This window comes from Dermacentor andersoni, chromosome 4, assembly GCF_023375885.2.
Source record: "Dermacentor andersoni chromosome 4, qqDerAnde1_hic_scaffold, whole genome shotgun sequence".
Taxonomy (NCBI): domain Eukaryota; kingdom Metazoa; phylum Arthropoda; class Arachnida; order Ixodida; family Ixodidae; genus Dermacentor; species Dermacentor andersoni.
Window position 1 is genome coordinate 100655341 of NC_092817.1, and position 24738 is coordinate 100680078.

Below are 24738 nucleotides of genomic sequence, written 5' to 3' on the forward strand. Positions count from 1 at the left end.
AGGTTTGTCGGAGCAGAAGTATTCGCCTACATGCTACTTTGCAAGCGAAGAGGAGTAGGAAGAGAAAGGCCTTAGGAGGTGAAAGGCAGAATAAAAAGAAAGAAAGCAGAAAGAAAACGAAAACACTTGATGCCTTCATTTCGCTTTTGACTCCCACTTGTACGAATATATGAGTTGTCTTGACTTCCCTGCTGACATTTTATGCGATGTAAAATCCTGAATAACAGCTAGAGTTTTGAGAGAAAGCCAGTTTATTGAAGGTAATTGATTAATACGTCGAGTGCTTAACGTTGCGTTAATGAAGTTTCCGAGGGACTTAATATGTGCCTTGGTGTCAGAGGGGCTTCACAGATTGTTGCCATATCTGTCGTGTATATGTCCATTTCATGCCTGTGCGCTCTACAATATAATAGAATATGGCCGATTGTTTCTACAGAGCCAGAGTAGTCGCAACGTGGACTTTTAGTTTGACCAAGCCGGCAGAGAAGGCTGTTTGTCTACGTCACTTTAAGTCGTAGTCGATGGTAAAAAGTGTTTCTGATCCCTAGGGTAGTTGTTTTGGAAGCTTTGATTTAAGTTTCGGATCAATACTATACAGAAATTCGTAGTGTTTTTTTTCTGCTTTTGAAGAACAAACTGCTTTGCCAATACCGATGCCTCAATTTGTGCGAAAAATATCTTTAGTGAATTTTCTTAGTTATGACCCTCACGAGCCGCCTCATCTGCTGTTTCATTGCCCGATATACCGCAGTGCGATGGGATCCACTGAAAGGTTATGAGATAACGAACTTTACATGCTAAGTGGTGCAAGTATGCAATGTCGTTTAGGCCAGGTGATAGTTGGAGTTGGTTTTTCTCTTGTTCTAACTTTGGAATGCTGCCCTTCGAGTCCGTAAAGATGGTGGAATGTCGTGAAAGATGTAGAAATAGGCATCTGATCGCTTCATTGATTGCACAAAGCTCGGTTAACATCGATGACGTTGTTTTTTTCAGATATGGTAACGTTTTTCCTGCGGATCGCACAAGCAAGTCACAAGATGATCTTAGGGGTACTCAGAAGCCATCAGTGAAGATATGTGTCGCATTCGAGTGTTACAGGGGGGGGGGGGGGGGGGGGGGCTTCATAACGCCCAATGCTGTCTGTAAAACAGCTGCTCGAGGCAGAGCTTTCTGGGAGTCTATAGCAGGGGTAAACTGTCGTATGTGTAGAGGCGACAGCGTCCATGGAGGGCAGTGTGGCGGCATAATTTGTCGAGTTTGCGCGGGAATTGCAAGCTTAATGCTACTAACGGTGTGACCAAATTGCGAATTCCTTTTTGTTGTTAAGATGCGGTTCAAAAAATGCTTCTTTACTTGAAGTATCTGCCTAAGGTGAATGTCCAGTAAGTTGCATTCTCTGCGATTGCACGCCATAAGAAAAAGCAGGAATTACAACGTGGCTTTGCAAATTATTTTTCTGCGAATAAATCTGTTCGTCTTTTGCAATAGCAACGCCTCGCGTTCCAAATTGAGACCACCTTAACTTCTCAGTGAAACTATGCCAAAGCATATCTGTTGAGGTCTGTTTTAAACGTGGCTCATAGTTCTCCAAAAGCGCGAGATGGCAAGAATTTATCACCAGCCCACTTTCTCGCTCGGTAACTGAATGCTTCGTGCAAATATACATAACTAATGTGTTTCTAACGCTGCGACTGCAGTTATGTTTTCTTTCTCCAATGACGTGAATAGCCTGTAACCAACGGCGTGCAAGCTCTGGTAACGTGAAAATGTTTTGAAGAATACCATTTTATAAGGAGGGGGGGGGGGGGCGGCGTTGAACATTAGTGGCCCAACGATGCCCAATAATCGTTAGTGTATAGAAGGACACATGCGCAAACAATGTTTTCTTTGTTAAGGTGATATCTGCAATCTACCACAACTACCATCCGACAAAGAGCCGGTTCCGCGTTCCACCAAGAACTAACAAACAAGCTATAATGCATGGGACTTCCCCGCGCCGTCCTGGTAGCTTGTGCAGAGAAATGAAATATTAAAGTATTTCTCCGAAGCTGGAGAGGGTGGAAATTTCTCGAGAATCGTCATGGCTGACCGACTCTCGCGTGTCAAGCACGTTATGGTTTTGGAGGGAATCTCTTTCTTCTTTGTATCTGGCGCACAGAAAGCCGTATAGAGAGGAAAATAAAATCAGTGTGAGCTTCTCTCCTTGCTTCCATCCTTGCGAAGGTCATGTTGTGATTACATTTCTATATTTTAATTATCGTGTAATATAGCACAATAATGCCCTAATACCTTGAATATGCCCACTGGTATGGGAAAAAAAAAGTGAGCCTCTAACAGAAGTTCAGCTTTTATGACTTTTTCGCCGACAGCCAGGGTAGACGCAGCCATGCACCCAACATGCTAAATGGCTTAATCTAGCCAGGAATCAACATCACAAACTTGTTTCCTAGCGTACCGAAAATTTCAACAAGTTTCTTCCCCAAAGCGTTTTGTTAAGTTCGTTTAATTCCCTAAGCCCCGACGTTTGGTAATGGCGTGACTTCTCCAAGCCTATGGCAGCCTGGAGACGAGATACGATGAAGAGCGGGACGTCTCCTACACTGGGGCTGAGCTCGCCGCCGCTGTGCTCCCACATTTACGATAAAGGCGCAGCTGCACACGCAATACGGGGAACAAGCGACGTGGATTTTCCCTGGTTGAAACGCGGTTGACACACTGCACTGACAGTCACTGGCACGGCCAAATGACGAGGGAAAGGGATTTCTTTTAACCTCACCGCGAAAACTCAGGTGCGTCTCCAACGTCTGTTGCAGACATCAGGGGAATGTTATCTCTCGTTTGCTGCAATCTGGCGTGTAGTCGGCAACACTTATATCTTTTGCCTGCTTTTTTTGTCAGCTACGTTAGTAGCCGAAGTTGCTGAACGTTCTGACTTCGACGTGATCCATTTTTAACTCCACTTTATAGGTATTAGCAAAATAATATTTCGGCGTTAAGCGAATAATCAGTGGCGTTGAAGCTGCAGATCGCTGCTTTGTGAGAACGCGACTCTACTGTGTACCTCGGCTTCAAATGACATAAGCTCCAACTGTTTGCCACCGCATAATTTGAGCTAACTCAGCGGTAGCGTATTCCGTCAGCTACATTTTAATCGCGACGTCCGTGGCGTTGGACGCGTGGTTTTGATTCTGCCGGCTATCGAGGCGAGCACTGTCCCCGTATGTACATTGTTTTCGTAGGTAGCACACTCCTTACATTGACTTCACGATGACCTGAAGTGCGCGGCCACGACAAGAGAGGCAAGAAGAGCTCAACTAGAAAACGGAGCTGGGTAAATTTAGTTTGAACTTCCACACTCTCAATGACGAGCCTTGAGTAATGGTTCCGGGGTACTGACACGTGTGCCCTGTGCGCACGCTTCCCCAAGCACGTACGGTTTGCACAAATGAATATAAGAAATGTAAAAAGAAAGAAAGCTGCAGTGACGCGCGCCGACCGACGAGCGAATGAATGTGTCGCATTTCCCGCGATGCGCGAAATGCTCGCGAGAGCGCATATGCAGAGCGTCCAGAAATGGGAGTCCGGAATCTCCTCCTCGCGAAAGTTTGCAAGCGCGTGCGCTTCCGGCGCCGGTCGCTACGTCTTTCGCCGCGTGCGTCCGTGTTTTGCGCCATGTTCCCCGGAACGACAACACCTTGGCCCGAATGACGACGAGCGAACTGGGTCCCGAGCGCCGCGAGACGCTTCCGCGACCTGTGACGTCGGGGGCGCGATACCGGGTCGCTCATCCCGGGAGCCGCATCGCCACACCCATCGCGTCGCGCACGTGACCGTGGCGCAAGAGAGGGCCGCCGCTTGAAAGAGAGCGCGCTGCGCTTACGCTCCGCACTCGGCGGCAGCGTGCCGGCACGTTCATTCAGCGCGGAGGCGAGCGACCGGCAGCGCAGGCGTCGTCCTTACACCGCGGGAACACCCTTCGGCACCAACACACAGGTGAGACGCTCCGAAACACTCGACCGTCCTTGTCGCGTGGCCTCCAGCTTCCCACGTGGACCCGGGATGCGTTATGCCCGCGAGCTTGTTTGCACGTGACGGATCGTTTAGTGCACTTGACGCGAATGAATTTTTACTGTTCGTTTGTTTAACCGAAGGAAGTTTATGTGACGAGGACGTGATTTCTGCTGGCTTCGTGCTCACGGTGCCTGTGTGTCGACCCTGTGCCTCAGGGTTTCTATAGCTGGTTAGTGTCGAGGGTAATTTCGTCGCCGAAGAACATACGGTCACCGTTGGTGACATCATTATATGCAAGCAGTTACGCTTCACGCCTCAAAATATGTACAGTCACATAGATGGAACTTCATGTATGCAAGGACGAGGTCCTGTGCCCGTTACTATACCTTGTTCCCTTGTCCACTTTCTACTGCGCAGTTATTATATAATCCCCAGGAAATAAATGCACGCTCCGTTATTTGTAGTCTTGACCAGGGATGCTATAACGTAAAGCTATACCAAACTTTTCTATTCCAATTCTGCAATCAGCCCTCCGAGATTGGTCACAAACTCTTTTGCACCACCCCTACTTCCCCTGTCCCCCGTCACGAAAACCGTGACAGCTCCCTATCTGATATGACGTGTACACACTGATTATGCATGATTTGACAAATATATATATATATATATATATTTGATTTCACCCTTTTTCGCCATTAGCCCCCGGCTATTGGTCAAAAGTTTTCGGGCTGCACCTACTTCACCTGCCTGTCACGCGACGTCAAAAAACCGCAATAACTCACCGCGTCAAAGTGACGTGTACGCGTTAAAGATGCATTCATATGCCGAACAAAACTGAATTTTTTCTTGTATAGCCGCAGGGTGCTTCTTTCCCAAAGGAATAAAAGATGGCTGCCACCAATCGTTCAGGCACTGGCGACTCGCACCTGCCGGAGAGCATGGGTTTATTTGCGTATAATAAAACTTTTTGCGTGGCCGTGTAACGTTTTCGAGCACTTTCGGCACGTTTACGACCTCGTTCTGTCAACTCCTCTTTTCTGAGGATCCGTTTCAGCGTCATTCTTAAGCTTCCGTTGCATGCCGCCGCGATTTCCGACCAGCCAGTGCAAACTAAGTAAGGGAAAGCGGACCAATCGCAGACGCCAGCACCATCCCCTTCATCCGGTTATCGATTTTCAGTGCACTGGCTCGGCCCCATCGAATTCCTCTTCACTTGAGCGTGCTCGTCACCTCTTGTCACCAAATTAGATGAGACAAGCCACTCAGTGCAGGCAATGTTATTCGTTTTTCAAGCAAACAAAAGTGACCTCCTATGAACGAGGAGAGCGCTTGATTGGTCTGTTCACACAACCCTGCGGGTGACCTCCCGATGCTTGCGTCGGCCGTTACGCAAATATGATGTCAGGAGATTGGAATAAAAACATATTGGAATAGTTTTACGTCATAGGGCCCCAGTACTGGGCACTATCTGTCCAGCAGCCCGGGCAAGACTGCTGTGTCATTCCGTCCAGACCAATTCACCTACATAGCTATAGCATGTTACTAAGTTTTCAGCCGTGTGCGTGTCCACTTCGCTGGTTTAAACATACAAGGCGCTGTGAACGCTGCGTCAGCTGTCTTAGAAAATGCAGTGCGGAGCCGGGATTTGTCGACATCGAAAGATGGAAGACATGCAGAGAAGCACGCAGGGTGAACCAAGGTGACGCCTCTTGGTAAAGCTGGCCTCACATCGATAGGGCAGTGAAACCGCCTCTCTTTGTGCAGCTGCTTTGGCAAAGTTCACCTATCGAAATTTTGGTTACCCTGCCTGAGGCACCTCTCTCTTGCTGGCTTACCTTTTCTTCCCCGTTACGTTATGCAGTGTCGTTTTAAACGCTGTTTGACGTACGTTATCCTGCCTTAACCATTCTCCTTAAAGTAACATCAATATCATGCTTATGCTTTATAGTTTCACAAACCGTTTCTTTTTAGCCATCATGTGAAAAACAGGCGCAATTAGAAAATGTCCCACTAGTATACTTGCTCAACTAAGGACGCGCAGCTAAGAACCTTGAGTTGATCATGTAAAATTAATTTTGGTGCACCAAAATTTGAAGCTTGCTTTAAGCTACATTGCACCGATCGGCTTTATACTTTGGTATCTCTCCTATCACCATAATGATAATCGTGATAATGATAATGATAATAATAAACGGAAAAGAAAGATAACCGCTTGCAATTGGCGTTTTCTCCCATTGCTTGTTTTCTTCCATTGCTCTGGTTTGACCCAGATAAGACTTCAACAAACTCGAAATAATTGCAGGCTTGATCTTCGCACTGTCTGCCCGTGTCGAGCAAAATGCCGTGGCGTGATGTTGTGTGGTAGTTTCCAGGCCTATATACTTAACGGTGTCCACTAACAACAAGCGATGGTCGGAGTTCCGCTGCATTTCATTTAATTTAGTTATGCTGGCAGCCCTCTAGGGCCTATATAGGGGTGGGGGGGGGCATTGTTTTCGCACAAGAATATCATTGCGGGAGGGAGTTCCATTCGTTTCTTGCTTTCGGAAAAGGAGATTATTCAAACACGTCTGTCTGTTTTGTCAAAAGCATAAATTGGTACGGTCTACTACCTCTGAGCTGCCAAACAGGGTCTGTACTTTAAGTAGCAAAGAGGGTTCGTATAATGAAACTTCGAAGTCGAAGTCCGTTTCACGTCTTGCCCAATATTTACCCGCAAAGCTATCCGTCTATGCAATAGCACATTGCCTTTCTTTTATATCTATAAACCAAGAAATAATAATTCATGTATGAGCAGATCGAAACAAACGCGTTAACATGAACTCGCTTGTCAAAAATCGAACAAAGAAAAAAAACTTCCGTTTCACGAATAGGACCGTTTTTAATTCGGCTTCGCAAACAAAACCAAAGCTTGTTTATGTGGTAACATGTCCTTTTGAAGCTCTAATTTTTCCATTATTAAGGTGTCATAGTTCTATACCTTGTGAGTTATTCTGACGTAATCTATATGATGCGCGTTTTTATCACCCACGCGCAAACCTACGAGAGAGCACGACAAAGAACTATGATACTCTTTGCTTTTGAGAGTGAAACCAATGGAAAGGTGACAGCGAAAGAGAACTCACGTTTCGTCTAATAAAAGCGTTTTCATAATCTCTTCACAACGCGTTTATGTCATTTACACTGAGTTGACGCCACATCGCGATGCGTATTGAGGCCACTCATTCACATACGTTCTCTCTGAGAAGTGCTTCGTGCTTATTATTCCGGGTAATCTTACTACACGCATAAGAAAAAGGTGTGTCTTCCTGTTGCACAAGGCGTTCGAGGGCCTGCAACGTCTCTAGTCCTCCGCGAAGCGCGCGCAAAGTGACGCGTCTAATTTTCTCGCTCCGCTTGCGTCGAGCTGCATAACGCGCTCCTGCTGTTGCTTCACTCCTGTGAGACTGACGTGATGCTGTATATGCTTCTACTAACTGGTCTCCATTGTCTCTGCATAGCGAAGTAACACGTGCGACAGTCATTCCGAACGCTTGCGATCGACTTTTCGAGAACTGTGGCTTACGAACGACGATTAGCATGACGAGCCACAGCTTGAATGAATAACTTTGTTATATGCATGTGTCTGTTTTGGAATTGAGAAATTGTAGCGTTTGTTGGCTTAGCACTTGTTAAACATTGACTTTTTATCCGTGATGTGGAAGAATGGGAGGGGAGGGGGGGGGAGCTGCCGAGAGTAAAGGTTAGCATATCTTGCTCGTAATGGAAACGTATGTTAGTACAGTCGCATATCCAGTTCACTTTCTCTAAAAAAAGCCACATTGGCCTTCATGGTCTGACACACAGAACAATTCGGCTGTAGACCTAACGGTAGACTTTCAGAGAGTGTCCGGTAAGAAATGCCATGAATTTAATCCGTGCCTGGTACAAGAATTTTTCGCTCCACTGAGTCATTTTTTGCTGACAGAATAATGCGAATACTTGTGGGTGATCTGGTTAATGAATATCGCCCGTATAGTATTATGCGCAAAAAGAAAATATAGTGGTCACATTCCAATTATAAGCACATTTACAAAGCCTTGCCATTAATCAAAGTATTGCAAGCGACAGGTAAAGCATGGTGCAGGTTGCGATGGAAAGCAGCAGTTTAACCTTCCGCTGCCGTAGTGTTGTTCTGTGTCTTCCTAAAGCTTCAGTACTATTAAAATATTCGGTCTTCATGTGGTAATGTTGAACACAGTGGAGGGGCTCCCTATTTTGTTGCACTAAGTGGATTTAGTTTTACAGCGACGCTGTTAGCCACTGAGCGGTCGGCATTTTTCATGTCCGCGTCCGTTAGCAAAAATGTGGGCCGGTCCTGGCGGCAGACGAGGGCAAGAGCAGTGGCTGGTACTCCGTAAGGCAGATGCCGTAAGGCAACTGACAGCTTTAACTGACAGGCTTTTCTCCATTTCAGAAAAAATAAATGTTAATGACATGAAGGAAAAAAAAGCTGGCAGAACAAAACGCACCCTGAGAATAAATAGCGCGTGTAGCAACATATCGCTTGACTCGACTCGAAGACGTTTCCCGACAGTGACGGGCGATTCTTCTAGCTGCATTGCGCCACTGAACTCCAGACGTCATCCACGAGAAAGCGCCTAGTACATATGTTCGCGCACAGTCCGAGCAATTGCCCGCTTAATTCAGACAGAATGAGTTGCCTGCGAAACGAGACACGTGGACACTTGAGATGGTTCGAGGAATTCGGGTTCCTGGTTATCCTGTTACATGATGTTTCCAACACACGAACACGACGACGACGACGCAGGGCAACCGCCTCCGCAACCCGCCACCGCGCCGGCAGCAACGCATGGCGACGCGGAGCCGCGGAATGCGGTGGCACCGTGCCACCCGCGGCGTCGGGCGCCCGTTCGTGTTGTGGAACTAATCGCGGAGACCAATCTGCTCATTTTCCTCAATCTATACGGCACGCTCGGTGGGGGAAAACGTGCTGTCTGTGAGCTCAGACAGCATCCTCGCGAGCTACTGCAAGCAAAGAGACAACGGGAGACGGCCGTTGAGAAAAGCGAGACACTGTCGTTCTTCCGCGATAACAGTAGACGTTCACTGCAGCCGTCATTACCGCTTGTTTTGATTTGTTTCTATTTCGTTCTCTTTCGTGAGCTATTCGTGTCCTCATTCGAGCGTGCCCGTCTGGGAGTCATCTGTCAGCGTCGGACAGCGCAATTAGTTACTGCCACCGCGTAATCCGACGCCTTCCCAACCACTTCGTTTGGTCTCAATGATGCCGTGTATACTGCGCAGAGTATACAGTTGGGACGCATCGTTGCACACACGCCATCCTTACGAGCTCGTTACTGTTGAATGGCACTTAATTCATTGACGTTGTGAAGACGGCACGATGCGTTCGCCTTTATGTATAGTCATATTGTGCGATCCACCACGAGCTCGTTCGAACAAGGACGGCCGCATCCGGCAAAATATGCTAATGACATGTCGCGCTTGAATATAGACAAATGGGCGAATTTTTTTTTTCCCGTGGGCGAATGCTCCAGCCACGTCCAGAAAGGAACTGGGAGCGATTAGCTTTTCGGCTGGTCAAACTGGCGATGCTGTGCGCTGCCCGCGAGCAGCCACGCTGCGTCCCAGCTGCGCGTCCGGCCCCGCGAAGGCGTCGCGCCGCACTGCCGCCGCGCCCACGGCAGGCCCGGCTGTTCCGCCCACGGGAGCACACGTTGTCTGACCAGCGAGGGGCGCCCAAGGCGACCCATTAGTCGCGTTGGCCGATGCCTCTGACGACGGTGCGGCCGAACGCTCGTCGCGGGCCCAAAACAACCACAGGAGCGCAGGGAGGTCCAGGAATGATAGCGGCGCTGGAGAAGGTCTGGTTCTCCAGCTACCCGATCACAACAAAGTGAACATAGGACACATTTTGTAGGGCACACTTCAAAAAGGGATCTTGAAAAAAAGAGGGGAAGAAAAAAAACTCGCGTTCTTTAAATGATTGCGAAGGTGCGGGCAACGACGACACTTGAAGCCTTGGACGGTTTTCCCTGCAGCCTTCAGTGGCCGTACTTCCCTACTCGAACACCAGTAAAAGGAGGCACTAGCCGGCGCGCTCTGACAGCGTAACATATTGAACGCAATTACAAGTCGTCTCTGCTAAGGCTAACCACCCAAATTAAGTAAGCATTGCCAAGAGTCATGTTTTCCTGGGCACCTCTATCGATCAACAAATTCGAATGCAAGTGGTATACAGTGCATATTTGGGCTTTCCTTTTTTTTCTTCGTGTATCATTTATGCTGTGCGATGTGTCTCATTGTTTTTTTTTTACCATTTTCACCATTTCCCCACCGACAAGTACTCAGCATTTCTCGCGGATATGAAAGCTCTCATCGTCAATGACGCTATCGCCTGTAAAAAGCGCGTAACTGAAACCTAAGAACGATAAGGGCACCTTATGCCGCTAAACACACAATAATTGTTCGTACACTGACTTAGGCTAGCAAGATGACATTGTCAATGCATGTCACATTCAACAGTCTAGTTTCGTGATAAACTGACAAGTGCCGTACTCGAAGCAACATTTTTGTGGAGCCATGCGATCTATGGAATATCAGTACAACTACCAAATGAGCGAGCCATTTACTGCCTAATCACGGCTCAGACGGCACACAGCATGGTACCGTGAACAACGGGTGTGCTAGCAACTCACTCTTGCGAGAGAAACTGTCTGTCCTATTTCGAGATTTTCAAGAGATCGTCTGCTCCAAGATGGAGTACGTTCCCTCTGATTGGGCCCTAGCACAGTAAATGTACTTCATCGTGGAGTTCAGGGCCTCTTGAACATGAATTACGATTATGAAATTATGAAAGTTTCCAGAACTATGTTGTTTTCAGAACGTATATTGTAATCGTGCAGCGCCCCCAGACGACACTCGATCGAGTATAACGTGCCGCAGCTCGACAACACAACGTATACAGTCCGCAGGATCTAGGCTCACGCGTAGCCCTCCCTGGTCTTATTCGTCTTCATACAGCATATTTTTCTATTTTTGCTTCATAACTGCTCACGTCATCATTTTAGCGACTGCTTAACATTCGATGTGCGCTGATATCAGCCTACGCACTTTGTCGGAATGACGACGCGCAATTTTCCCCCTACACGCGCATCTTAGTTCTCGGCGCGAAGTGAAAATGAGTGCGGTAGGTCCCGCCAAGCAAGGAGGTCATCGTTCAGCGAAGATTGTTGCAGACGTCCTGGGCTGCGTAATACTCAGTATGCCAGAAGGTGCCGTTGTGTCGCGAACGAACCACGAACGTTATCGTATACTGCACTCGCAGCGCGCGATTGCTACTCTGTGCGCATGTAACTGTTGCGCAATGAGCATAGAACGTGCCTGGCGCGACAAGCAGAGGTTTGGTTTGCGAATCCTGTACTAGAGTACACTTCGCCTCGCTGCTGCAGAATCGGTGGCTGGAGCGAAAAGAGGCTCGTGCGATTCTCGGTCGTTTTCCCAAACGACGTGTATATGTATTGGCAGGAAACGGCGCTTCGCCCACGCTGCCCAGACCGCCAAGACAGTGCATTGTTGTTTACTCACGTAAGGTCCCGTCATGTCTAGAGAGAGAGAGAGAGAGAGAGAGAGAGAGATGAAGAGGAAAGGTAGGGAGGTTAACCAGATATTAGTCTTCGCTTTGTATACCCTATACTGGGGTTGGGAGATAGGGGCTAGAAGGAGGACAGAAAGGAAAGGGTTAAAAAAAACGAAAAATAAAAAAAAATCCACACGCAGAGACACCCACACGAAGGGCGTTCCAGCTACTGTGATGTCTACATGCTGCTTCCGTCTATAAGGCGGGGTTCCTAGACGTGACCCTCGACATGTTTGCTTTTGACGGTGAAATAACGGCTGGCAGCCCCACGCATGGTCGCAGGCGTCTCAAACGGCAACGGGCCCACATGTTCCGGTGCCTGAATGCTATTCGCTCAATTATTTCTTTGATCACACACGGTCAGCGACAGAACGGCTTTGCGCCAAAGTACTAATCGCACTGATCTCCGCACTGCTAATTACCCTGCTCATTTAACACGTGCTAATTGAGCAGAGTCGTTTTGATGTTCGAAACGGACAGCGTTCGCGCGGAACAACAAGCGTACAATAAAATGTATAAATAGGTTGAAGAAGTTGTACCCCGTTGTCGCCGAATTCTGTTTCTATGCATGAATGAACGGCACTGGATGGGTATGATCAAACGACACCTCTTTATCTGTACCCGATCTCGTACTTTGTTTTTTACTACGAAGACAGACAGACAGACAGACAGACAGACAGACAGACAGACAGACAGACAGACAGACAGACAGACAGACAGACAGACAGACAGACAGACAGACAGACAGACAGACAGACAGAAAGAAAGAAAGAAAGAAAGAAAGAAAGAAAGGAAGAAGCAGCAGAATAAGCTAGCCATTCGAGCGTGAAACTCGGCCCATCTGAAATTTAACACTCGAAAGGTCGTGTGCTTGAGCGGCACTTAAAAAAGGAGCGAAAAATGGGCCTCGTATAACGCAGTGAGTCATCTTACTTGATTATCTATCTTTCCTATCATTACCCTATCGCGAACGGCCGATCTTGGTGATCTTGTACGCGGACCACCACTCGGATCATTAGCAAAGCACGCAAAGAAATCGGAATCGAGTTGTTACATTATCCCTGTCTTGGTCACCGTAGAAAAATTTAACAGGTTCTTTTTAAGCGTGTTCAATTACGTTGTCATCTTCTAAAGCGAAGCTTTTTTTGCCTAAGCCACCGCGGGTGTTTGTCCGTGAGTCGGTTTCATGCCGAGCAAGATGGGCTGATCCTGGAGATGGTTTAATCAAAACTGTTTCGATCCCCGAGACTGTGCAATAGAGGTGGTGACTTGGTGGGCCGATCCTTGCACTAGTGCACGGTATGTGCCCACGCAAAGGTTTTGATGTGGTTTTTATATAACTGGAGTCGATCCTGCAAACTGTGCAAGCCTGATAATCATGATAATGCTATCGTGTTACAGTCGCTTAGGTGTAGCACGTGGGTATAGCTTCCTGGCCTCATCCTCCGGATTTGCACCGGTGTTCGACCGAGCAGGCGAAGCGGGAGGTCGGCCACATAGCTGTGGTGCGGAGAGGAAGAACGCGAACATGTACAAGATGAATTACTTCTTTCTCGCCGGACAGACTAAGCGGGAGCTCTCCGCGGTCGCGTTGGCCGTGTGGTTGGCTTGATGATTCACCACGTCTTCGTCAGAGGTGTTGAAGTGTTAAATATGCACCGCTATATTTAATACTTCTCTATACATACACCTCTTTTCCCATTGCTTCCTTCAGCACTCGCAAAAAGTCGCATTTGCCTGCAAGTAATCGGCGCATCCACGTCGCATACCTTGGTGCCATGTGAACTTGTGTTTGCGTTTTAGCAAAAAGTGCAAACAATTGACTAAGTTGTAAATAAAGTACAATTGCACAAATCATGTGTCTCTTTGCATAGTACTTACTTGAACCGATTAAGAAAGCTTCGTTTGACGCAGATTCTAACAAGTGCGTTGGATCTCCCGTAATGTCCTTTTTCTTCTTTTTTTACCGTACTGGCGGGGAGAGGATGGTTGCAACCAAAAATAGCCAGCGTCGATTGTTAGCACAAAACTCGGCGGACGTGCCGCGGAGAGCAGTGGTTTTGGTGTTTGCCCGTGGATTGACTAACGCACCTTCCCGCCTTGTAGACGAGCGCTCTTGAGACAGACCACTTCCGACGGCGCGTCGGATTACCCACGAGCCGTTGTTTGAACAGTGCGCGTGCCCAGCGGCGTCCCGTCTGCAGCAGCTTGCGCAAAAAAGGATGCGCGTTCATTCTTTCGCGAGCAACGCGGTGGCCCACGCGCAGTTTGCGCCGCCTTCTGCGGGGGAGACCCTTCTCGCATCGTCACGGCGCCAAGCCCGCTCGTTGCGCTATTAAGGGTATTGCGAGAGTACCGAGAAAAAACGTGAACTTCCCGCAACGTTCGGTCTTTCTTGACAGATTTCTATTGAAACGGACGGTGTTATAATACTGGCCGCGTGACTGCAATCTGTCGTGCTGCTAAGGCAAAAAAAATTGAGTGTTTTTCGCGCCACACCCAGCCCCTAAAGTGCGCGGTTCAAACGTTTAGTGACCGCGCAAATTCGGTTCGTTATCCTTAACAAGCCGAGTGATCGACACTCCAGAAAACGTCGTTCCTGTTGCGTCGTATACCTGCATAAGCCGGCCGGATCGAGTAGCAACGTCGCGCTTACCCAAACGCCTCGCAAGCCCCGAGGCTGATGCGGTGACACCCCATTGAATGCCGTTATCATACATCCGCAATTGCATCCTGGAACGTCGCTTACACTTTCGGACGGACCCAGCGTATTAACTTCGACCTCACATCTAATGAATATATATATATATATATATATATATATATATATATAAAGGCAAACAAAGAGGGACGCGCAGGCGCGCTGCAATTTTACCTCGAAAGAAAAGAAAGCACGAATAAAGAAGACAAGAGGCATTCTAACCTACAGATTACGTATTTATGAAACTACACATAAAACCTACGCAGCACTATATACTATCACCGTCAAAATGAAATGTAAACACAAAATAATTAAATTCTCGAGTATTACGAGCCCGAACCCTGGAATGATCATTGAAATTCTGGGATTTTACGTGCCGAAACCCCCATTTCATTATAAGGTATGCCGTAGTGGGCGGAGCGGGGGGAGGCACTCTGGATTAATTTTGACCACCTGCGGTTGTCTAACGTGTACCCAATGCACGGTGCACGGGCGTTATTACATTTCGCCCCCATCTATATGCGCCCGCCGCGGCCGGAATTCGATCCCGTGACCCCGTGCTTGGCAGAGCAACGCCATAGCAGCCAAGCAACCACGGCGGGGGGTATCATTATCAGGCACGCCGCAGCGGGGGACTCCGGATTAATTTTGACCACGCGGGGTTCTTAGGTGCGCGCCTAAATCTAAGTACAGGAGCGATCTCGCATTTCGGCCCCATCGAGATGCGGCCGCTGCGGCCGCAATGAAACGCACGACGTCGAACTAAGCATGTGCAACTCCCACTATAAGCTACCGCGGTGGGTGGAGGATAAGACGCGTGCGGTGGCGCGCGTAGTCAGAGCATAAGTGAAGATACACGGTGCATTCTGTCTGCCAGTCTTCACTACAGACAGGCGCGCACATCTGGCATGGCTGCAGGGTGCTCGAATGCTCGGCTTACCGCGATAGGTTTGTTTCTGTTTTCTTTTATTTTCTTTTATTTCAAAGCAAGAAAATGAAAAGAAAACGGAAGTAATATTGGCGAGCATCCTCGCACAGTGCGGTCGAACCGAATGTGTGCGCTCTCGTGATGGCTGGCCTACGGCTCCCACTGTGTACCTTGAGTTATGCTTCGACCACGCGCGGCACTGTTCGCGTTTCTTATAGAGAAAACAGGCAATGATATGTTTTTGGAGAATTTTGTAGTGGAATAAAAAAAACCAAGGAAGGAAGGAAAAAGTGGAGAAGGAAAGGCAGGGAGGTTAACCAAGATAGCTTGAGTGCCTGTCCGTGTGGCTTGGATGTAATTTCTAAATTAGGAACAACGTCACCAGTGAACGTTGAATCCTTGTAGACGACTGGGCATGTTCGCTAGTGTTGAGACATATGCGCGGGCCAATTGCAATCACGTCAAAATGTAATGCGACGACCGCGACATAAACCGACTACCATTATGCTGCTTGCTGCTTGCATATCGTCAGGACATAAACGAAGAAGCCCGTGGCGCATGTAATTACGGGTTGAAAATTTGAAAGCGTTATCCTACCCTAAATCAATGGATGAGTGCGTTCACCAGAAGATATACCTTAATCAATCATGCGAGAAAAAACAAAACAAAAACGAAAGCGTGTAGTCCTCTCTGCTGTGACGAATAAGCTCCTAGTAATTGGGCTTTATCGCCTCGGAGCACGCAATACGACTATCTGCACGTGTTGGGAATAATTACAAGGTGCGCATCGGAGCTTTGCGAGGCTCGATGCCGTCCTCCCTGCGGCTGGCCAGGCAAGTGGAGGCTAGTGACTTTGCAACGTGCGAAGAGCGCCCAAAGGCAGTCTGGCACCCGTTGCGGACACGCGGTTGGCGCCTCGCTAATTTATGCGAGAGGGTATAATTGACCCTTTCCGTCCCTAGGCCACGCTCGACAAACAAGGCGATTGTCTGTGCGTCTGGTGACCATGACCCCTCCGAAGGGCACACACGTGTTTAACTGTGCATAGGCACCGGGCTTTATAGGTTTCTGTGGCCACCCACAGCTTCAGTGAGTCGTTTATTTATTAATTTTTTTGCTATTGTAAACAACATTTCCATTACTTTTTCGTTGCTACAGAATGTGACTACTAAGAAATCCCAAATTTAAAGAAATTTGTTGAACGCGCTAAGAACTATATAGTTGCAGCTAGCAGAAATTAAGCAGGGGTATGCGAATATGCGAAGCTTTCAAATAAGAAATCGAATAGTCAATATTCGTAAATGCGAATATTTTTTTATTCGAATATTTGTGAACGCCCAGCTGAGCCTAAATAAACATCAAATTGGAGCAAAAGTACGGTAAGTTTCAGCCCCGCGGGCATAATATAGACATAAAACAAGATAGCTTGCGTAGTGGAGCAGGTTATGTCACTTATAGCCACACTTTACAGGCTGTACAGCGATCATATGCGCTCTCTCAAGTACCCTGTGGCTGCGAAGAAACTACTTGTTTGCTTCTAAAGCTCCATTTGTGCTTTAAATAAACGACGCTTCATACAGTACTGTGTAACTACAGAAACTTGCTAACTTTATCACTACTGGGATGGGAATATCGTTTTATATTAATTGGCGTTACGGCTATTCATTACCCGATATTCGGTTCGATTCACTTATTTATTTATTTTTATTTATTTCATACTCCAAGAATTGGACCAAGAATTGGTCCAAGCAGGACAGGTACAGTAGGCAAGATAAAAGCACAAACGTAAAAGTTAACATAGGAAAACATTATGCGAAATGGAAACATAGCACCAGTTAACAGTAGATATTACCCATGAACAGTACGTACCATGGGAAAATATAACACCAAATAACATTACGTATTAAGGCTCTAGGTCCCAGAAAATTGGCTAGATCAGTTAGACGGTTCCATTGTAATACAGTACGCGGAAAAAAAATGAAAACTGAAAAGCTTTAGTTTTAGCAAAATACGGGGTTAAAGAATGGGCGTGATGTTTTCGCGTATGTCGTGGACAGAGGAGATAAATATGCATGCGGGTCAAGGGCTAACTTATGATTAAGAAGTAGGTAAAGAGAGTTGAGGCGGTTCTTTTTTCGTCGTAGTTCAAGTTTATCAATGTACTTAGCAGCCATGAGTTCAGACGGTGAGTCTGTAATTTTAAATTTAGAATAAACAAACCTAACAGCCTTTCTTTGTACCGCTTCAAGTTGTTTTTATGTTAGCTTTAGTTAAGGGGTCCCATATAACACAAGAATATTCTAGGTTAGTTCTTATGTACGTAGAGTAACTGATCAGTTTAATGTTAAAAAGAGAATTTCTAAGCATATGTTTTAGAAAACACAACTTACGGAAGGCGGCAGAACATATGTTGTCTATGTGTAGGTTCCAAGACAAGTCATTAGTTATATTACGCCGAGATATTTGTAGTTGGTTACCTGTTGTATTGATGTTTAGTCAAGGGTATACGTAAAATCAAGAGGTGTTTTTGTTCGGGTTACGCAAAGATAAACAGTTCTTTGTGCGTTTAGAGCCATACCGTGTTCATCACACCAGTTTAATATGTTACTAAGACTTAAATTCAAATTCTGGTGATCCTTAGTACAAGGAACTTGACGAAAGGGCACGCATTTATCCGCAGACCATCTGATTTTAGTTCCTGGTAGTACTACGTTAACAATGTCATTTATATAAAGTAAAAGCAACAATGGCCCCAGAACACCACCCTGGGGCACGCCTGATGTTACAGGAAGAAAGCTCGAATTGTTCCCGTCAACTGGAACAAACTGGGCACGATCTGTAAAGTAATCCTCAATCCATGCAATAGATATACCTGGCAGATTTATGTCCTTAAATTTCGTAATTAGATTGTGATGAATAACTTTGTCAAATGCCTTGCTAAAATCAAGTAATATGACGTCCATTTGACCATTCCTATCCAGAGTTTCTCCAAATGAATGAACCACTGTGACTAACTGAGTTGCGATTGAATAACTCTTTCTAAAGCCATGTTGAAAGTTAGTATAGAGTTTCGTTCAAGAAATTCCGCAATGCGTTTAGCTAATACATGTTCAAACATTTTAGAAATTGGTGATGTTAATGAGATAGGACGGTAATTTAAAAATGGGAACAACACGAGCCTTCTTCCAATCACTAGGTAGTATTACAGTTAATAGTGAACATCGAAACAGCACAATGACAAAACGAGCGACAATTTCTGCATAACGGTGAAGAAATGCATTAGGTATATATGGTGTCTGGACCACAAGATGGTTTTGTCTCCAAGTTCAAAATCAGTGAAACTAAACCAGAGTATGATATGAAGTGGGCGTCAGTGGGTTGAAACACTCTTTGAGGAAGTGCAATAAGATTTGTCTTAGCAAAGACGCTATGAAAATGTAGTTAAAGTGCTCCGCAATGAATTTTACATCTGTAACTGCTTTTCTATTAACTAAGATTTGTGATGCCTGCTCCTTGGAGGCGCTTAGGAAGTTCCAGAACTTGATAGGATCGTTCTTTAAAAAGTTTGGTGGGGTTGTTCTCAAGTAGAAATCATTTGATTCGTGTAAGGCGCGTACGAAATTTATTTTAAGCTCACGAATAACAACGAATCGTGGATGACTCTTTTTCAATCGTTTTAATTTGAGTTTTAAGTGCATAATCTTACGCGTAATCCAAGGTGTGCTTTTAGAAATCATTCTACATTTGGTCGGTACGAAAGTGTCTATGCAGTGATGGCACATTTCAGTAAATCGGTTTCGATTCTTCGGGCGCTATTCGATTCGTATTCGATTCGGTCTCAAGAATCACTACTCGCACACCTCTCAAAATAAACAATCCTGCATGTATAGTTGGCAAGAATGTTCAACGTTCTCAAAGCATTTGAACTGTCTGCGCGGGAAAAATTGCTTTTCTACTCAGCATGTCCAGATAAATGTCGCTTTATTTCCGGAGCTAGAAAATCTTCCAGCGCCTTCGCGGCAATTTGGCAGTTAGAGCGAGAGAAATTGATTTACAGAAAGGGCAGAGAGGTTTGGCCCGAGCAATAACTTGCCTTGGCTGCTGCTCTGTACTAGGGGCAAAGGGACGGTGAAAAAAAAAAAAAAAGGAATGATGAATGATGATGATAAGAGAGGGACGTGTGTATATGCAAGTTCACTACGTTGCGGCAGCTCTAAAGCCGTGCGTCTAATCCAGTGGATTATATGCAATCACGGCTTGTAATCACGGTTGCGCTGCGTGCGTCAGGCGAAGCACCCAAAAGAAACTCTATCGGATAGCGTTCCCTTATCGATATGTGCAATCGAATAGACCTGCAGCTTCTGTCGCTCTTGCGAGCACGCAGGGAAAATACAAAACACGCGTGCAAGCGTTTCTGGCACCTGACAGTGTTCACATTTTGGGAGTAAGATCTAAATCATAGGTCTTACTTGCTTGTCCTGTTGTTAACTGGCCTGCTACTGATTAAGTGACGTGGTTTGCCATCCGAAACATACAAATGGTCTATGAGACACGCCTTAGAGGAGGGCTCCAGGTAACGTCCGGGTAACGTCCGGTTGACCACCTCGGATTCTAACTTAACGTGTTGCCAGTGTTCGGTACAGAAATGTTTTCCCCCATTGTCCCCCATTGGAAAGCGTTCGTTGCCGCTTGGAATAGAATGCACAAGCTCGTGCTAAGCAGCAGCATGTCGTAGCCCCAGGCCGATAGATACAGGCGGATGACCCGCCTGTATCTGTGACTGTAACATACAGAGTGAGGGATGGAGAGATGTTAATTGTTCATGGGAGACACACCGATCTGATAGGTGCGACCGCATCGTTGCAGCTGGGCGAACGCATGATTCATGGGCGAGTTTTCTCTGGGACGCGAAATGCGCAGCGGAGTTTTATGTCGAAGTACCGTGCCGCACATATGGAGCAATTAGGGCTCTTCTGTAACCTCAGTTTTTTTTTTACTACCACCACGGTCGCTCTCTGAGATGGATAATATTATGCATCAGATACAATAGGGCTTTATTTCTTCAACAAAGCAGGAAATTATTTGGTGCACGTTGCGAAACTTCAAGGCTTCCTTTACGCATTACCCGACCTCAAGAAGCACATTAGGCGTCGACAACGTTTTGGTGACTCCAGGAAGAGAAATTTCGCTCACCATGGCGCCACTCGCGGCAAAACAAAGCGAAGACATGCTCGAACGCGCTATGACATCACTAAGCATGACGTTAGCAGTGCAGATATGACGCTGACAAGCCGTGGTATAGCTAGTGGCTACGGCGCTGCGCTGCTGAGCTCGAGGTCGCGTGTTAGCTCCCGGCCGCGGCCTCGTGTATTGACATTTAGATGCACGTTAACGAAGCCCAGGTGGTCAAAATTAATCCAGCCCCCCCCCCCCCTCCAAATACGGTGTGCCTCATAATCAGATCAATGCTTTTGGCACGTAAAACCCCAGAATTTCATTTTTATTTAACATGAATGAAGCTGGAATGCGTTTTTTGTGCACTTAGTATGTCACTGTATAGTGCCGCGGTAATTTAGAAGACTACCTTTTGAAATGCGCTTGAACAGACATAAACAGATCAACTTCCTCTTCCATACTTTGTTCTTACGGAGCCACGCCCAGCGTTATGACGGTGCTGCTGCAAGCTGGGCTTCGCCCACGGCGCCTTACCAGCTGTAGCTCCGCTGGCGTCCGGGTTTGCGTGGAAGAGCCTAGACAAAGGCCGGCAGATTGAGATGCATTAGAGGGGCACTGCGCGCCGATATGCCCCATTACGAGACGAGTGCGGGAGCGGACAAGCCTTATCAGAGTATCTAGGCCGCGAAGCGGTGTGCCGTGATGAGCACGTGGCAATGCGGCGCATGAGAAACACGCCGTGTTCGCTCAAAATAAACCGCCCCCTCCAGCAGCAGCAGCCACCCGTGCATGCGGCTGAGAAGCCCTATGGGAGGGCCTCTTTTTATAAACCTGGTTACTGGTCCTCTTGCGAGGTTAGGCGACATGCGCACCTCTCCTACGTAGCGAGTTATCACTTGGCACGCCAAACTAAAACAGCACGCTACACGAGACTGTTGCAAAAAAGAAATTCGTGGAGCTTGTATTCGTGAATACGGCCTTGCAACTCGGTCCAACCTCGGTACTACAGTATCCCTTCCGCCAACTCCATTTCTTTTTTCTTTCTTTCTGCCCCCATTTTTTTTTTGCCTTAGAGGTAAAAAAACGTTCGACATGTTTTATTTGCTTCTTTCCAAGCCTCAGTGGGGAAAAAAGGAAGATGAGAAGAAAAACATCATTTCAAGAATGCCGCACTTCAACAGGAAGTGAAACTCAACCACAGCATCTATTGAATTGCAACAGGTATTGGTAAATCAATGAATGAATTCTGGGGTTTTTACGTGTCAATACCACGATTTGATCATGAAGCACGTCGCAGTGGGGACTCCGACTTAATTTTGACCACCAGGGGATCTTTAAACGTGCCCTCAATGCATGGGAAACGGGCCTTTTATGCATTTCGCCGGGATTTGACTCCGCGGCTTCGTGCTTAGCAGCGCAACACCCTGGCCGCTGAGTCACCGCGGCGGATCAGATATTCGTGCTGAGACCTGTCGGTGGTAAAAGCACGTTACGGATTCCAGAGTTGAAAACTCCCTGATAGTCTAAATAAAACAAGTGGGATAACGCACTGCCAGTCACTTGAGACCTCCGGTTGGAGAGGGGATTATTATTAAGCCCCTCTACAAATAGATGAAATTTCAACCTTGCTGTACAGACACGACATAGGATTGTAAGGGACTTTGTGCATTGAGGACAAGGTTGCCTAACCACTAGTAATTTCAAGACAGCCGACGGCAGCTACGTGGCGGTTATACGCGCGGTTCGTCATATTTAAACGTGTTGTCAATAGGATGTATGCCTTGAAAGAGCAATTTGTTTCAATCAACGATTACGGTCGTTAGGAGTGTCAGCTGCCGAATGAGGCTAAAAAGCCGGATGCAATTATGAAACAGTCTATTCTGCTCATCTGACCCCCTTTGCCAACCAAATTAAGCACAGCAGCCCCCTCAAGTGCCCCTTTGAACACAATTAACAACACTTTCATACGCCTTGCTTATGGAGTGAAAACAAGTCGCAAATTGCGGTGGAGACGCGCATCTGCAAGAGGATTCGTTCCGGGTGGGTGCAGATGCACTCGAAAGAACCGTCGCACGTGCGACTGACAAAAGATAAACAAAAGATAGTGAAAAAGATAACGAAATGACAGAAGGAAGGCACAGCTGATAAGAGCACAGAGGAGTGCTTGCTATACATACACTCGAAAAACTAAGCATTTAAACGCGACGCATAACCATATATGCGCAAGATATAACTGTGGCAGCATGACCGAAATAGGGAAATTGTAGCCGCTCAGCCCTACGTTTGCTGCGACGTGGCCCTGCCTCGTGGATGCACAGTTAAACAGGACTGTCAGCGTCCTTAATAACACTAAAATGTAGAAAAGAGCATGCCTTGGTCTCGCGTATGCATTGAGGAAAGTAGGATCCATGACGGCTAACAAGGCAATGAGCCCCAACAGGCCGCTTGCAAAATATAGGTGGGCAGAACTTCCCGCAAAGGACTAAACGGCTTCCATTAAAACCATCCACGAAGACATGAACGACCAAGGATTCCGTAAGGGGCATCCTCGCATGCGTCTAATGCTCAAGGCAATTGAAGCTTCTTTCTTTAAATAGCGACGTTACAAATCAAATCCAAACATCAAGCTCATAGGCAGTGCGAAAGAGCTCGCTGTGCCGCACCATCTCGTAGTTAACCTCGGAGCGATGGAAATCACTTCACTGGAAGAATAGAGCTACGCTGGTCAGGATCGCCGAGATGCCTACTGCGTGTATATTTCAAGCACATCTCCTGCCGACCAAGAGTGCTGGTCAGCCAAGACGGCGGCCTTTACCCACCCGGGCTAAGTGAAGCTGCACGGGTCGACGCTGTTTATTTAGGATGTCTAGCCACATGAAGGGCATGAAACATATAATCGTCATGGCGTTCCTAAAATAAACCACCACGTTGCTTGCCCCTTGCGTTTGGAGCCAGCACGAAGAAAAGGAAACATCAGGGCAAGGCGAAAAGAACTCTGCTGCACAAGGGGGCGAAGAAACTGTAAAAAAAAAAAAAAAAAAAAAAAGGGGGCGAGAACAGAGAATAGACTCGTTATTCTTAGTTCCAAAAATTCCTTCCAGCAAATTCCCCGCAAAAGAAGAACACGTTGGAGGCTTTCTTTTTTCCTTCTTGTTCTTCGTCTTTTCCTTTTTCCTAAGCGCATAGACGAGACTTTCAGGTCACGTACCAATAAACGACCACTGTTTTCCTTGGATGGCTGCCATGTTGCGTAATTTGTGGCCGATGTTTGACCCCTATGGCCCAGTGCTGTATTAGCCGCTATACGCGGAGCATCACGAATGGGCCAACCAGGTCTCTGTCAATAAGTCCTAGACAATCACATCAACAATGTACCTGTTTGCCCACGCGCTCAGCAGAAAGGTTAGTGCCGTCAACATATGCAATTTTACCGCGAGAGATAACAAAGAGGGGGGGTGGGGGTGTGTGTTCTGTTTCACGTCCGCCGTTCTGCGTTCCTTCGCGATTACCCGTTATTGCTGTCATGCCTGTGCAAACATGCAGTGTCAACTTACTTAGCACTTTTCACTCTAGGCGTAGGAACGATGCTCTCGCTGTCATTGTTTTCTTCCATGTACGAACAGCGTTGGTCTTTGTGTCTCTGCTTAGGCGGCTGTTAGGTAGCCCGCTTTCTCATATGTATTCAGTTAGCTGAAGAAGTAAGGATAGAAGTGCGTGAATTGCATAAATAATTAATAACTTTTAGGTCAATTTTCAACGTGCACTGCAAATAGCAGACACCCCTTACGCATAAAAAGCTATAAGCTAATCGCTCTTAAAAAAAAAAAAAAAAAAAAACTTTTGTGCGCGTTTAGAGAACGAGAACGGACTTCAATGACCACGTGCCTCGCTCATATGCCAGGCTCTTTTAACCGAGACAGTCTAGCATCACATGGCATCCAAGAGTGCATTGCAAACGCTCCGGGATGGAGGCTTTGGTTCAACCAAGTATACAACTGCAAGAACTGATTGCACATTTGAATGCTTATGTTTACTTGCGATAGAAAGTCACCTGCATGAAGTCATAAACACCCAACAGCCAACACGCACCGCGGTGGCGTTCTCTTGGCTACGGCATTCTCTTGTTCAAGACGCGGTTGCGGGTTTTACTTCCGGTGGCGGCTGCCGTAATTCGATGAAGACAGAGAGCAAAAGCGCTCATGTACTTACATTAGGGCGCACGTTAAAGAACCCCGTGCAGTCAATTACAAAGCCGGAGCATTT

The 24738-nt window shown here is 46.8% G+C and overlaps 1 protein-coding gene across 1 annotated transcript in view; it reads left to right on the forward strand.

Annotated features, from left to right (window-relative positions):
* Positions 1-3878: 3878 nt before the first annotated feature.
* Positions 3879-24738, forward strand: part of LOC126536546 (hemocyte protein-glutamine gamma-glutamyltransferase-like) — a 57626-nt gene continuing 36766 nt past the window's right edge. The window contains exon 1 of the mRNA XM_050183559.3: positions 3879-3993. The gene's annotated coding sequence lies outside the window, so the exon portion shown is untranslated. The remainder of the gene's footprint in view (positions 3994-24738) is intronic.